Source organism: Marmota flaviventris, chromosome 11, assembly GCF_047511675.1.
Source record: "Marmota flaviventris isolate mMarFla1 chromosome 11, mMarFla1.hap1, whole genome shotgun sequence".
Lineage (NCBI taxonomy): Eukaryota > Metazoa > Chordata > Mammalia > Rodentia > Sciuridae > Marmota > Marmota flaviventris.
In genome coordinates this window covers 109,433,758-109,448,987 of record NC_092508.1, presented here as the reverse complement: position 1 = coordinate 109,448,987, position 15,230 = coordinate 109,433,758, and positions in this window count along the sequence as shown.

The window sequence follows — 15,230 nt, the reverse complement described above, 5'->3', positions numbered from 1 at the left end:
TCACAGCCTTATAAGTATTCCATTTATTCATTTATGATTTACTTAACAGTAAATTGAGGGACTTTTGGATTGTTTGCAATTCTTTATTAGTATATATTTTTAAAAGAATGCCATGATGAAATTGATAAAATTATGTTCATGGAAAAATATGACATAATGAATCCCACTATTTAATGCACTGGTAAAAGAAGAGATGTAAAAAGGAAAGCTACAGTGAATAAATTGTTATATATATATATATCCTTTGCATGTACCTGTAGGATACATTCCTAGCAGTGGAAATGGGAAGGATAATGAATTTGTACTAGATATTAGCAAACTGACTTTATAGGGTTTGTCTTATTTCTTTATTCTTTACATCATGAAAGCTTAAAAAAGATGTATTCTTACCCCACACCATATAAAAAATTAATTCAAAACAGAACAATGACCTAAAAGAGCCAAACCGTAAAACTCTTAGAAGCATATACAGAAGCAAATCTTCACGATCTTACATTTGAATTTCTAGATATAAAACCAAAAGCACAAGCAACAAGAGGAAAGAAATAATCAAATGAACTTCATCAAAATTTAAAACTTTTGTTCAAAGAACATTAGCAAAAGAAAGTGAAGAAACAACCAAGGACAGGAGAATGTACTTGCCGCTACATCTACTCAGGGTCTAGTATTATTTTGTCTTTTTTCTTAGATTATATATATCTGACATCTGTTAATCACAGGGCTAAATTAGCAGCCAAAATCATCTCTCCTGCAACTCAGCTTGCCTGGAATTCTTTCATATGCAGACTGGCCAATCCAACTATATCTGTGCCACCACCTTCTTATTTAACTCTCATACACTAAGCCAATACTGACCCTGCCCTAAATCATGCCAAGGTCAGATGTCAGACAACTAGAGACCACCACTATAACCCAAGCCGAGTAGAATTATTCAAACTAGCCTGTACTATGCACTTCCTTTGTTCTGATTTTTCTCTTCCTGCATAAGCCCCACTAAAGGCTCTGGCTTATGCCTGCCCCTTATTCCAGTGGTGTGTCTCTTGACCATCCTGCTGTACCCGCTCTGGCCCTGGGTGTTATGGTGTGTTCCCTCCTCCTTCTTTCTATGGCATTGGCCTCTTTGTGTCACTTAGTCACCTCTATAAATTAAAATCCCACAGGTACAAAGGAAACAAGAATCTAGAATATATAAAGAATTACAACTCAACAACAAAATGACAACTCATTTTAGGAATGACTAAAGAACTTGAACAGACATTTCCCCAAGGAAGACATACAAATGCCCAACTGCATAATACAAAGATGTTTGGCATCATTAGTCAGCAGGGAAATGCAAACCCAAACCACAAGGAAGCAAAATTATGTGAATGTGGTTAGAACCTTACACTTAAAAATGGTTTAAAGAGTAAATTTTATGTGATGCATATTTTACCACGGTGGGGGGGGGGGGGGGGCGGGGAGTTAAAAAGCATTGTATTAGTCTGGTTCTCCAGAGAAACTGAACAAATAAGATCTCTTTGCTTGTTTATTTATTATGAGGTCTTGATTGGTTCATATGATTATGGAGGCTAAGTCCCCTAATGAGTCAATTTGCAAGCTGGAGATCCAGGAGCTGGTGAAGTTCAAAGGCTTGAGAGCCAAAGAACTGATGGTGTAGATTCCAGTCTATGTCTGAAGCCTAAGAGTGCTGAGGGCAGAAGATTCATGTCTCGGCTCAAGTAGTCAGACAGTTAGTTCAACCATCCTCTGTCTTTTTGCCCTATTTGAGCCTTCAACAGATTGATGATACCCACCCACAATGGGGAGGGCCATCTGCTTTACCAATTCAAATGCTAATCTCTTCTGGGAACACTCTCACAGACACACCAGAAATAGCATTTAATTAACTTTCTATGTATCCAATGACCTAGTCAAGTGGATGCATAAAATTAACCATTATAAGCACAGATCATAAACATAAAAAAATCACAATGAAATACCATTTTAACCTACTAGGATGCTACAATGAATAATAAGCACAAATACATACACACATAGAGAGAAAAAAAACAATATAACAACTGTTGGTAAGATGTGGAGGAACTGGAACAATGCTGGTGGAGATTTAAAATGGTGCAGCTGCTGTAGGAAGCAGCAAAGCAATTCCTCAAAATATTAAACAGAATTACAACCTGACTTAGCAATTCTACTCTGAGGGGTGTGTGTGCGTGCGCACGTGTGTGTTTGTGTTTGTGTGTGTGTGTGGGGGGGGTGCATGCTTCCTGGGTATCTCCAAGAGAAATGAAAACATATATCTATTCAAAAATGTGTATACAAATATTCACAGCAGCACTATTCAAAATATCTAAAAGGGGGAAACAATCCAAATGTCTATTCACTGACAAATAGATAAATAAATGTGATAGATCATACAATAGAATATTATTCAGCCACAAAAAGGAAGTACATTACAACATAGAAGAACCTTGAAAACATTATACTAAGAAGCCAAAGAAACGCATATTATATGGTTCCATTTACAGGAAATGTTTATAATGGGCTAGCAGATAGAGGTTGAAAGTAGATCTGTAGCTGCTTAGGCTGGGCACAATGAGAGGATTGCAAAGATAACAATGAAAGGATACTGGGCTTCTTTAGGGATGACTGAAAAAGTTCTAAAATTGACTTTGGTGATGGTCGCCCAACTCCAGGGATATACTAAAAACAATAGGATTATACACTTTAAATGGGTGAACTGTACAGAGAATGAACTATAGCTCAATGAAGTTGCTGCAAAACAAATATAATCTCATTACTAAGGAATGCAAGCCTGGGGGTGCCAGGGAATCAATGGTGGAACAACTCAAGAGCCTACCGAAAGATGAGCAATTATTACAGTCCACCATGTCCAGGGCATTCTCTGAAAATGTTCCATGTTAAATGCTGTGAATCGGAGCACATCATTAGCCATTTATTAATTTTAGACCAGTAAAAATGCTCCAGCCACCATATTCACTTGATTCATCACTTGGCTTTTCTCCATACTGAAATGAACTCTATAATGAAAGAAATGTGGTACTCTTGAGACAAAGAATTCTACATAGCAGATTACCCAAAGGTAATTTAAAGTAGTTCTAGGAATGCATCAACAAGTTACATGATTAGTGGATCAAGCATGCAGGTACAGGAGGGAGGGCAATGCTCAAAGGTCATTCATCATTCAAAAATCATTGAAAAGCACAATTCACTTACTCTGTTGTTAACTGAGTCTTTTGATTGACCTCATAAAAAGAGAACAAATCAATACATAAAAGACTCATTGGCAAAAGACATGAACATACAGTTCATGGAAGAAAAAAATGTAAAAATAAGATTTAAATATGAAAAAGGATCCATTCTCCTACAAGAAAGATACAAGCTAAAATACCCCAAAACATCCATGCTTTCCCTGTCAGAATGACACAATTAAAAAACTTAAGGCTGGGCACAGTGGCACACGCCTGTATACCAGCTATTGAGAGGCTGAGTCAAGAGGATTGAAAGTTTAAGGTCTGCCTGGGCAACTTAGCTAGACCCTGTCTCAAATTTAAAAATAAAAGGGCTAGGGGTGTGGCTCAGTGATAGAGCACCCTGGGTTCAATCCCTAATACAAAAAAAAAAAAAACAGCTTACTTACATTGTGGGTTTTCACAGGTGATAAGAAGACTTTCAGGCGTTATTGGTACAAAAGTAATACAGCATAATCTCTCTAGAAATCAGTTGGGCAGCATCTAACAATCTCCATACCTTGGATGCAGCAACTCCCCTTCCAGGAGTAATGTTAGAAATGCATTTTTCTCTTTTCTGGGTCTTTTCTCCCTCCATCCTATTCTCTACTCTATGCCTCAAGTGAAGTCAATAAATGGGTAATAATTCCCTTAAACTCTGTGAAATTAATTTCTTTTTGACTACAGGAATTGGCAGTTCAAAAAAACCTAGACGCCTTAATAATTAAAGAGAAACCTTAAAAGTTCATTCTATGAAGGTTCACAGCCATAAAAATAATAAATGAAGCACCCAAAATACTGCACTGTAGGTCGGGTTAATAATAATCCTGTTCCTATTCCATCTAGGAGCCCGTCAGGATGTGTGCTACCTTAGCGCCCCCTGCTGGCCAAAGGTAAAAAAACAAATAGAAATTTTTAGTGACTGGATAGCTACTCTATAACCATTGCATTTTCTCCTACTTGTATTTGCATTTCCTGCTTACTGCCTCTCCTCTCCTTAAACTCTCAAGTCTTTCTCTCATCGAATAGGCTTGCCTTCTACCTTTCAGGAAAGATCAAAATCTGATAATCTTAATTTCAATTCTGATAATTTGCTCTTCAATACCTTGTTGTTTGGCTGTTGGTGTCGCATCCTCCCTACTTCAGTAACTTCAGTTCTCTCTGTTCTCCTCTTCCCTGTATCCATTTGCTTCCACACTGGCCACTTATTAGGTGCTTAAACTGCACCTATCTTTGCATATATATACAACCTTCTGCTCCTTCACCCACAACCCCAATCTGACCTGCCCCCTTATTCCTTAACCCAGGGTTTCTTAAAGCAACATCTGCGAATCATCTGCGTACTATCTACCTGACTGCTTACTGAAAAATACAGATGTGTTGATCCCCTGAACAAGACCTTCTAGAATTCTGAAACCTACATTTCTAACAAGTCACAGAGAATTCCTGTATAAGCACGCGCACGCGCGTGCACACACACACACACACACACACACGGAGGATATAAAATCACTTGATTTGTTTCATAATGTTTAGAAATTTGCCATAGCTTGTAACCATCTAAAAAACAGTGAAAAGAACTCAGGCTGGTTTTCAAGGTTTTTGGTACATTGTTCAAGGTATTTGCTGTCCTTTCTTATAAGAGAATTGATTGTATTTCCCTTCCCCATTAATGGTAGACTTGGCCAAGTGACGGGCTTTGGCCAATGGAACAAGAGCTATCATTTTCCAGAGGACACTGTAAGAACGCTTACATAGTTTTGACATATTTTTTTGTGCCTCAGTCAAAATTGATCACATCCCAGGTAGGGGTTGCTTTTTCAGCCTGGGCTCAGAACAAAGATGTTGTGGAGCAGAGTTACAGGCTGACCAAAAGGGAAATGCAATGTATGAGAAAAATAAGCTTGTGGTATTGTTGGGATTTGGACAACCTGACCCTGTGTAGGGTGACACAAAGTACTTCATAATTTGCTTTTCTAATGTTAACCATTGCTAGTTCCAACTCCAGAATGGACTGCTTGCTTGTTTCCACTAAAATTCCTGTGACTCTAAGCACTTGTTTACTATTTTCTCCTGCCTACCAACATCACCTCTCAAAATTTGACCTCAGCCTTCAAAGTCCATCTCAATGTCACTTTCTGCATAAAGCCTTTCCTCATTCCTTTGATGGGGTGGAGCATCCTTTCCTATTAACCCTCTATAATGGCAACTACTATAACCCATTTATTTTCACTGTTTTTATGTATCTTTCATATCCCATACTTCCTGCACCCAAAGTTCATGAACTCCTTGAGATGAACTATCTTATTCATCAATGTATTCCCTGAAGCTTTGCAAATGGTATCCATGAAAAATATTTGTTAAATTAAATTAGCATTCTCAATGAGAGAACTGTTGTTTAATATATTTATGATGCTTTTAAGGTAGATTTTAAAGAACATTTAACATACTCATTGAGGAAGCAAAATTAAGATTCTGGGAGAATTATTTCTAATAGCAAAGATTCCTACTGAATGAAACATAGCTCCGAATTAAATTAATCTCTCCCCCCTCCCTTTTCCTTCTTCCCCATGCATACACTCCCAGTCATCTGCAAAAATTAGCACCTCTTGATCTTCAGCTCTTTCTTTCCCTTAGTCAAAAAGGTTTGAAAGCCAACTTTCACCAAGGAAAAACTATGTCACATTTATCCTAAGTTACTGCTTCTATTGTGACAGTTCATATGCTAAAAGCAATGATTTTTCTAATTATGGTCCAAACTAGCTAAGGTACATTCTTATATCTAGGAAAATGTACTTCCCCATTTATAATTAAAATTCAATAAAATATAATTTCAATTTCAAAAGACTTAGTAACTCCCAACAGCAAAGTGCTGCCCCTACAAATTCTTGTAACAAGTGGAGTCCTTATTCTCTGGGACAAGCAGCTACGTCTTCTCTTCTCCCACTTCTATTAACCCAGCACCCTCTTATGAGACATTTTAGCACTAATAGCAAAGCTGCTCCAGGTTTTTCTGAATCTAACTTAAAAAGGATAGGAGACATTATTTTTGAACTGCTTGTCGATATTGTGCTGTGTGATGTTTTTCTACAAGCTAAAGGTGAAGATACTTCCTATATATTAGGAATTATATATAAGATTCCTGATCTTTCCTCAGTATTTTCTAAACCATATTCTGTGGAATGGCAATATCTATAGATAGATGTTTAGCAAAAAGGCAAACCCTTGGTATTTAATATATTTGAGGTTGTTAGATCTTACCTTCTTTAAAATTTTCTCATCCTCTTAAAAATCACCTTTATATACACAAAATAATGTTTAATATACAAAGCTAAAGTGAAACAGGAACATGTAAATACATCTTCAACTTATTCAACCACAGAATTAGCTTTTGCTTTGTTTTGTAATACCCATTAATTTAATCTCCTGGAACACTAGCATTGAGCAGAACTTGAAATGATAAATAACTTCATGTAGGCTAAGCACAGATTGTCCATCTAAAATGAGTGTAAAGAAAAAAAAAATGCCAGTACAGTGGCACATACCTGTAATCCCAGCGGTTTGGGAGGACAGAAGGATCACAAATTCAAAGCCAGCTTCAGCAAAAGCGAGGTGCTAAGCAACTGAGACCCTGTCTCTAAATAACAGGGATGTGGCTCAGTGATTAAGTGCCCCTGAGTTCAATCCCCAGTACCCTCCCAAAATGATCTGAGATCAAAACTCAGGTTAAAAGATATACAAGTACGGGCTGGGGATATGGCTCAAGCGGTAGCGTGCTTGCCTGGCATGCACGGGGCACTGGGTTCGATCCTCAGCACCACATAAAAAATAAAATAAAGATGTTGTGTCCACCGAAAACTAAAAAATAAATATTAAAAATTCTCTCTCTCTCTAAAATGTATATATACAAGTACACTCAAGACTTGGGCGTTTGGTTTGTGAATATTAAACAATGATCAAATCACATAATATTTCTTTAAGGACTCATCATCTTCATTCTAGGATGATATTAGATATTCAGAGATGGTATAATTGGCTATTTGTTTTAACAAAAGCATGGTGACCTGCTGCATTTTTGTTTGAAGGTACAATTTGCCTGTTAAGAATTTTTCTGGGGGCTGGGACTGTGGCTCAGTGGTAGAGTGCTCGCCTAGCACATGCGAGGCCCTGGGTTCGATCCTCAGCACCACATAGATAAATAAAATAAAGATACTGTGTCCAACTACAACTAAAAAATAAATAAATCTTTAAAAAGAAGAATTTTTCTGAATCTTTGTGAAAGCGGTAATCATTACATATTTTAGATGTCCTCAGCTTGTGGGATGATTTGGGTCTATTTGGCTAGATTTGATTCTAGATGTCCTTAATGCCAATTGAAAACTAAAAATTTGCCATGGCTTGTAACGATCTAAAGAACTAAGTGCAAAGGACTTGTGCTGGTTTTCAGGGTTTTGATGTGTTGTTCAAGGTATTTGCTGCCCTTTCTTATAAGAGAATTGATTGTATTTCCCTTCCCATTGCTTGATTTTTGTTACCTGACAATAACTGATGTAAAGCCTTTGGAGGAAGAATTTGGGCCAAGAGCAGGCAGGAGCGACCTCATCTTCATTTCCACCCACAGTAACCTACTGATTGTATAAAGTCAGCTCCAGGGGAAAAGCGGGCTCATAACATTGATCCAAAGACCTAGAGTTGCTGGCCTGTTGCTTCCTTTATGGAAGTACACAAATATAGTATCAAGACCCTAGATTGAGTGTGAGAAAACAAATTTTGGTAGTGGCCTAATTGTCAAGAAACTGTACATATGATACTCATATAATTTATCGTCTAAACTGTGACACTTCTAAAAGTGAAGGGGGGGCACTTTTGATTACACCAGGACAAGGGCAGAAAAAAAAATGTAAACTGAGACTGTTCTTAGCAAACTGGCTCATGGCATTACCCTATTTTGCCACAAGATATTCTCCAGAGCTGCTTCTAGTGGTTAAAGAATAATGCTATGATCAGAGAACTAGCTTTAAATTTTTATCTTTAAACCCTACACATTAGGGTTGACAAACCCTTGGTATTAAATATATTTGAGGTTGTTAGATCTCACCTTTAAGATGCATTTTAAAAATAATTAGTGGATAAAGAAAGAAATTTCAAGTAATAAAAACAAGGATTTGAGACCACTATTTCCTTAAGATTTTTATTTTCTTTCTTTCATGACGCTTTTAAGAAAGAAATCATTAAGAAATCATTCTTACTTCCTCATTCCCAACACTTCCTTGCATGCATTATCTCAAATGCTTTTCCTTCTTTTCAGTTTTAAAAAAAATATTTTTCTGTTCCATAGACTTTTGGTTTTAAAGAGGTGATACTATCCTTCATAATTCCCTAGCCCAGTTTGCGGGGAGAAGGAAAATAAAAAGGAGTGAGGTGGGGAATAAATAGAAGAGGAGGAAGAACAGGAATAAAAAATAGATGTCCAGATTGGGAAACTTCCCTTAATTCTACTTTCTGGAGTGCATTTGAAATGGACAAAATCAATCTTAGTTCTAGAATATTCCTTGCACTGTGACATCTTTACAAGCTGTGATTCTTTTATTTAATGGTTGTCTTTACAATATAGTTCCCCAGTGCAAGCTAGACATAGCCTGGGCCAGTTCTGGACCTGCTTCACCTGCGATCATCTCCTGGTCCACTCTACCTCAGGGAAGTTGATACTACAAGGCTCCTGTGCCAGCTGGCTTCCAGGCAGATTCTGCAAATGGGAACTAGGGAATTAAAAAAAAAAAAAAAACAGAATAGTTCTTCCTCTCCTTTTTTGCCTTGGCTGTCTTTCCCCAAAGGTTCCTGCTCTCACTGCTGTGGAGCCCCTACTTGCGGGCAACACTGGTCTTGGGCTTTCTGAACTCTTCTTCCCCTTGCTCCACCAGCCCAACAGCACTAGCTTTCTGCTAATATTTATTTGAGTACTGTTAGTCCTTTGCTTGTCCTAATATCTCTTTCAATAACTGAGCCATCAATTTTATTTTAAATTCCCTAGGTTAAAAACACAAGTTTTTTTTTCCCCCTTTGTGGAAACCTAACTGCTATAATAATCAATAAAATGGTCAGTTATACCAACTCTGGAGGAAAAACTCACTGAAAGGGCCTCATCATGAGATGGAATGTAAATCTCCTACATGGAACACTTCCAAGAGTAATTTAATTATTCAAAAGCTTCACCTTTTATGTTAGCTTTGGACCTTAACATGCATAAAATGCAACTAACTGCATTTAACATTTGGTTTATCAAAGCTGAAGATGCACTCCTCAGAAGATCTACTTTATCAAACACCTGAGAGACATCTTAAAGGCATTAATAAATGAATTCAGCAAAGTAGCAGGATATAAAATAAATACCTGTAAATCAATGCATTTCTATATATCAGTGATCAATTCTCTGAAAGGGAAATTAGGAAAACTACCCCATTCATAATAGTCTCAAAAAAAAAACAAACTTGGGGATCAATTTAACAAAAGAGGTGAAAGACCTCCACAATACAAACTACAGAACACTAAAGAAGGAAATTGAGGAATACCTTAGAATATGGAAAGATCTCCCATGCTCTTGGATAGGAGAATTAATATTGTCAAAATGGTCATACTACCCAAAGTGCTATACAGATTCAATGAGATTCCAATTGAAATCCCAACATCATTCCTTATAGAAATACAAAAAGCAATCATGAAATTCATTTGGAAAAATAAGAGACCCAGAATAGTCAAAGCAATCCTTAGTAAGAAAAGTGAAGCAGAAGGAATCACAATACCAGACCTTAAACTATACTAAAAAGCTATAGTAACAAAAACAGCATAGTATTGGCACCAAAGTAGACATGTAGACCCATGGTACAGAATAGAAGACAGAGACCAACCCACATAAATACACTTATTTCATACTAGACAAAGGCACCAAAACATACATTGGAGAAAAAACAGCCTCTTCAACAAATGGTGCTAGGAAAATTGGAAATCCACATGCAGCAAAATGAAAATAAACCTGTATCTCTCGCCATGCACAAAACTCAACTCAAAGTAGATCAAGGACCTAGGAATTAGACCAGAGACCCTGCATCTATTAGAGGAAAAAGTAGGCCCAAATCTTCATCATGTCAGATTAGGCCCCCACTTCCTTAACAAGACACCTAAAGCACAAGAAATAAAATTAAGAGTCAATAAATGGCATGGGTTCAAACTAAAAAGTTTCTTCTCAGCAAAAGAAACAATCAATGAGGTGAAGAGACAACCTACATTTTGACAGCAAATTTTGGCCACACGCACATCAGATAGAACACTACTCTCCAGGATACATAAAAAACTCAAAAACCTTAACACCAAAAAAACAACCCAGTCAATAAATAGGCTAAGGAGCTGAACAGAAACTTCTCAGAAGAAGATACATAGTCGATCAACAAATACATGAAAAAATGTTCGACATCTCTAGCAATTAGAGAAATGCAAATCAAAACTACACTAAGATTTCATCTCACTCTAGTCAGAATCGCAGTTATCAAGAATACAAACAACAATAAGTGTTAGCAAGGATGTGGGGGGAAAGGTACACTCATACATTGCTGGTGGTGCAACCACAAATTGGTTCAACCACTCTGGAAAGCAGTATGGAGATTCCTCAGAAAACTTGGAAAGAAAGCATCATTTGACCTAGCTATCCCACTCCTCAGTCTATACCCAAAGGATTTAAAATCAGCATACTATAGTGACACAGCCACATTAATGTGCAGCTCAATTCACAATAGCTAAACTGTGTAACCAATCTAGATGCCCTTCAATAGATGAATGGATTAAAAAAATGGTGATATATACACAATGAAATATTGCTCAGCATTAAAAGAGAATAAAATTATGGCATTTGATGGTAAATGGATGGAGTTGAAGACTATCATGCTAAATGAAGTAAGCCAATCCCCAAAAAACAAAAGCTGAATGTTCTCTCTGATAAGTGGATATTGATCCATAATGGGGTAGGGTGGGAAGTGGGAAAAATGAAAGAACTGTTGATTGGGTAAAGGGCGGAGAGGAGGAGGGCATGGGGGCAGGAAAGATGGTGAATGAGATAGACATCATTACCCTAGGTACTTGTATGACTGCACATATGGTGCGATGCTATATCGTGCACAACCAGAGAAATGAAAAGTTGTACTGCAATCGTGTACAATTAATCAAAATGCATTCTCCTGTCATGTATACCTAATTAGAATAAATAAATAATTAAAAAAAGATTAAATTGAAATGTTTTAATACAAGGAAACTTTCGAAGTCAAATTACTTGTTTGCACAAATCTGAAGTTTTTGCATTCTTTTACTGATAGAAAATAGGATAAAATATACAAATGATTTTGTACAAATAATGTATTAAAATAACTTATATTTCACATTTGGCTATTCATAGTCTGTAAAATAATGTTTCCGATACTGTACATATAAAAATAAGCAATACTTCAAATTGCATCCCAAACCAGGACAGTTTTGGCCCTAAATCAGAAGCTAACTAGTAAAATTAAGTAGCAATTACAATTAATTTTTAAAAAATTGTTTAAATTTTAAATCCCCCAGAATCTGAAAATATTCATCTTATTAAGTAGATGAGGAATAAAATTGTTTTATCACAAAATTGAGGCTAAAAACCTGCATTAAATTACTCACACCAAGGCAATAAATATCTCAAACACTGTTTTATCATAAACATTTCATCTTTCTAAAGTACTCTTTCATTACCTCTGGCCTTTTGGGTCTGGTAATTGAGCTGACTTGAATTCTGTACTAACCATCACCGTTCCTGGGAGTATTCACATATAGCCATTGATTACTCAATATAGACCTATCAGGTAAAATTTATGTGGCAACTTGACCAGAATGATGCACTTTTGTCTTATATGAGTCACAGTATGCTAACATTTGACAAATTCAGCTTTAATTTATTCATCAAAGAGGATTAAAGATGTACTAAAAAATCCAAGATGTTTCCTACATGAAAGTCTTCAAAAGATATATGACTACAAATAAATGCACACTAGGTCCCACACAAGTATTGTTATCTAACTTCTATTACTAATTTTAAGACTCATCTCAGATTAAAACTTTTGCCCTACATTGAATTCTGGAATTTCTAAATTTTTTGGCATTATTAGATATTTCACATTATCCTAATAAAGAGAATAAGCATTTTTAATGTCTGTCTACATTCATTGTAGACTGTTTACTTAGATTTAAAAAAAAAAAACATATTCCAAATGTAATTGCAGGGTCCAATGTGTGGGGAAAGCCTTCCATTCAAGTCACTGGTACTCTTTCTGCAAACACCCAGCTGTCTGTACTTCAAGGAGACCATTCTGGATGCATAATACTGAAGTTCCATGTCTTCAGACCTCAATCTTACATATGCTTTTCACTGTGTATGCTCTTTACCATATTTACAGTAGAGCAGATCTGGGGAAAGGCAAAAGGAGCCTGATGGTGATTATTTTCATTTTGTAAAGAAATAGAATTAAAAGATGAGAAAATCTATTAGTATTTAAGCCTGGTAGTCTTAGTACCCATGATTTTTAAGATTATAAATTAAAAATAGTGAATACCTCAATGGTGATTTTTAAATAAAACACTGGAAAATGATGCTATATTAAATCATTAGCTTGGATTTGCTTCACATTCAGTATTTCCAATTTTGTATTCTGATATTTTCTTAGGCTAGCGATCTGCAGTATAACTATCTTGATCCTGGGCAGCAGCAGCAAAATCACAGTTCCCAGTCAGCGATGCAGAGTAAACTGATGATCTGACCCTTGATTTTATGCTAAAATCAAGCAGTGAAGAAAACCACATATTGTGAACATGCATTAGGTCACTAGGATACCACACACCAAAGAGTCTAATAAAGCCAATAACTCTAAGTTTCAGCTTCCATAAAAATGTGGTAGATTCAAACTGTACTCAAATATTTCTTAAATACTGCCTTATAAATTAGACTAAAAACTTTTTATCGTCTAGATGTTCTAATAAAAGAAAAAAAAAACAATGGTCTCTATTATTACCACTCTGTATAAAGCACTAAACACACATAGGTTTGGAATCACAGAATGTTACAGCTGAGAGAAACCTTGTAAGATATTGACTTTAGCTCCTCACTTTACAGTGAAGGATAGTAAGGGAAGACTGACCAAAGTAGTCAGCATTTTTCAAGTACCCAGCTATGCTGGGTTGAGCATTTTTTCACTTTTCACAATTCTAGGCAGGTAACATTAACATGAATCTCACAGCTAAGAAATGTAGGTCTACTGTTTTAAATAATTTCCCCCAAATAAGTTTGCTAATAGGGAAGAGAAGGAATTCAACTAATACTCTCCTGCAGAGTAACAACTCACAAGAATGTGACCTTGGGAATGAGGCATCACCTGGACACTTGTCAGCAATGCAAATTCCCAGGCACAACCTCAGTAAAACTAAACCATCAACTCTAGGGTGACCCTAGGAATCTGTTTAACAAGATTGCCAAGTGATGTGCTGATACAAGCTTAAATTTGGGAGTTTGCTGTCTCCCTGAAGTTTTATTTGGAACATGCTTATTAAAATAAAGACAGTCCCCAACTTAACGTGACTGGACTTAACAACTTTTAGATTTTATGACAGTGGGAAAGCAATACACATTCAGTATTTCCAATTTTGCATTCTGATATTGTCTCAGGCTTGCTATCTGCAGTATAACTATCTTGATCCTGGGCAGCAGCAGCAAAACCACAGTTCCTAGTCAGCAATGCAGGGTAAACTGATGATCTGCAATGTAACATGCTGCTAAGCTATGAAGTTTAACAGGTTAGACGTATTATATACATTTTCAACTTAGTATCAAATTATGACGGGCTTATTGGAAATAACACCATCATAAGTCAAGGAGTGCCTGTATATCATAACACTACTACAAAGGTCAAAAGAATTTAATGGGTTATGCTTTATTTCCAAATAATTAAGACAATCATAACATTCAATACAGTTTTGCTTTGGATCCTACATGGTATAACTAATTGACATTGGATTTTTTCATAAGAAAAATTAATATAAGAGCTATTCCAAGTAAGCAAATATTGGTAGTAAAAATCTAAAGCACTATTTTCACCTGGGGTCCAAAAATAAGACTCTTGGAACAGAAATTTTCTGCCTGCCTTGCAAGGATCCACTGAAATTAATAGATACTTTCACATGACTGACTTTATTATTACTTATCATAATTAAAACTAGGCACAGGAAAACCAAGTAGAAAAATACTGAATGCTTAGCACGCAAGGATCTAATGAAAGTTAATAAAAGTAGCTCTTAAGAAAGGAACCACATCCCATCTTTTTTTTTTTTTTAAATTTTTGAATGTACTTTAAAAAAAACAAAACAAAACAAAAAAAACCCCTAAGGTTGTAGAATGAACAAAATTCCTTCAACCTTAGAATCTTAAGTAGGATGCCCTTTCCTGGACTTATTTTAGTCCTTAGGGAGCCAATGTGTGTTGCTGCTTATTTAAAGACAGTTCATTTGAAGCCCCAAGAGTGCCAGCTACTCCCCACATGTCCAGATGCCTTGTCTTCCCAGATACCAGAAGAGTGGGGGTTCTCAGGTGACGTGATGTAGTTTGCCAGTGCCTACTCTATTGAAGAACTACATTCTCATTCTCAAGAAGCTCATGGAAGGGCGTACTTCTATCACAGGTTCACATTTTCTTCTTCTTCTTTTTTTTTTCAATTTCCCCAGTGCAACTTACAACAAGTAATAATGAAGATTTTTATTTTTCCTTGAGTTGCATGAAGGCTACGAAGTTGAAACAGGCGAGTCCTGGGTGTGAAAGCTTTAATTTATCTACCTCATTTATTTTTTTATGTTAGTAGCCATAGTCTTTATTTTCCTATTTTATGACCGCTGAAGTATTCCCAGGCCCTGTCTTAGACCTAAGAGTTG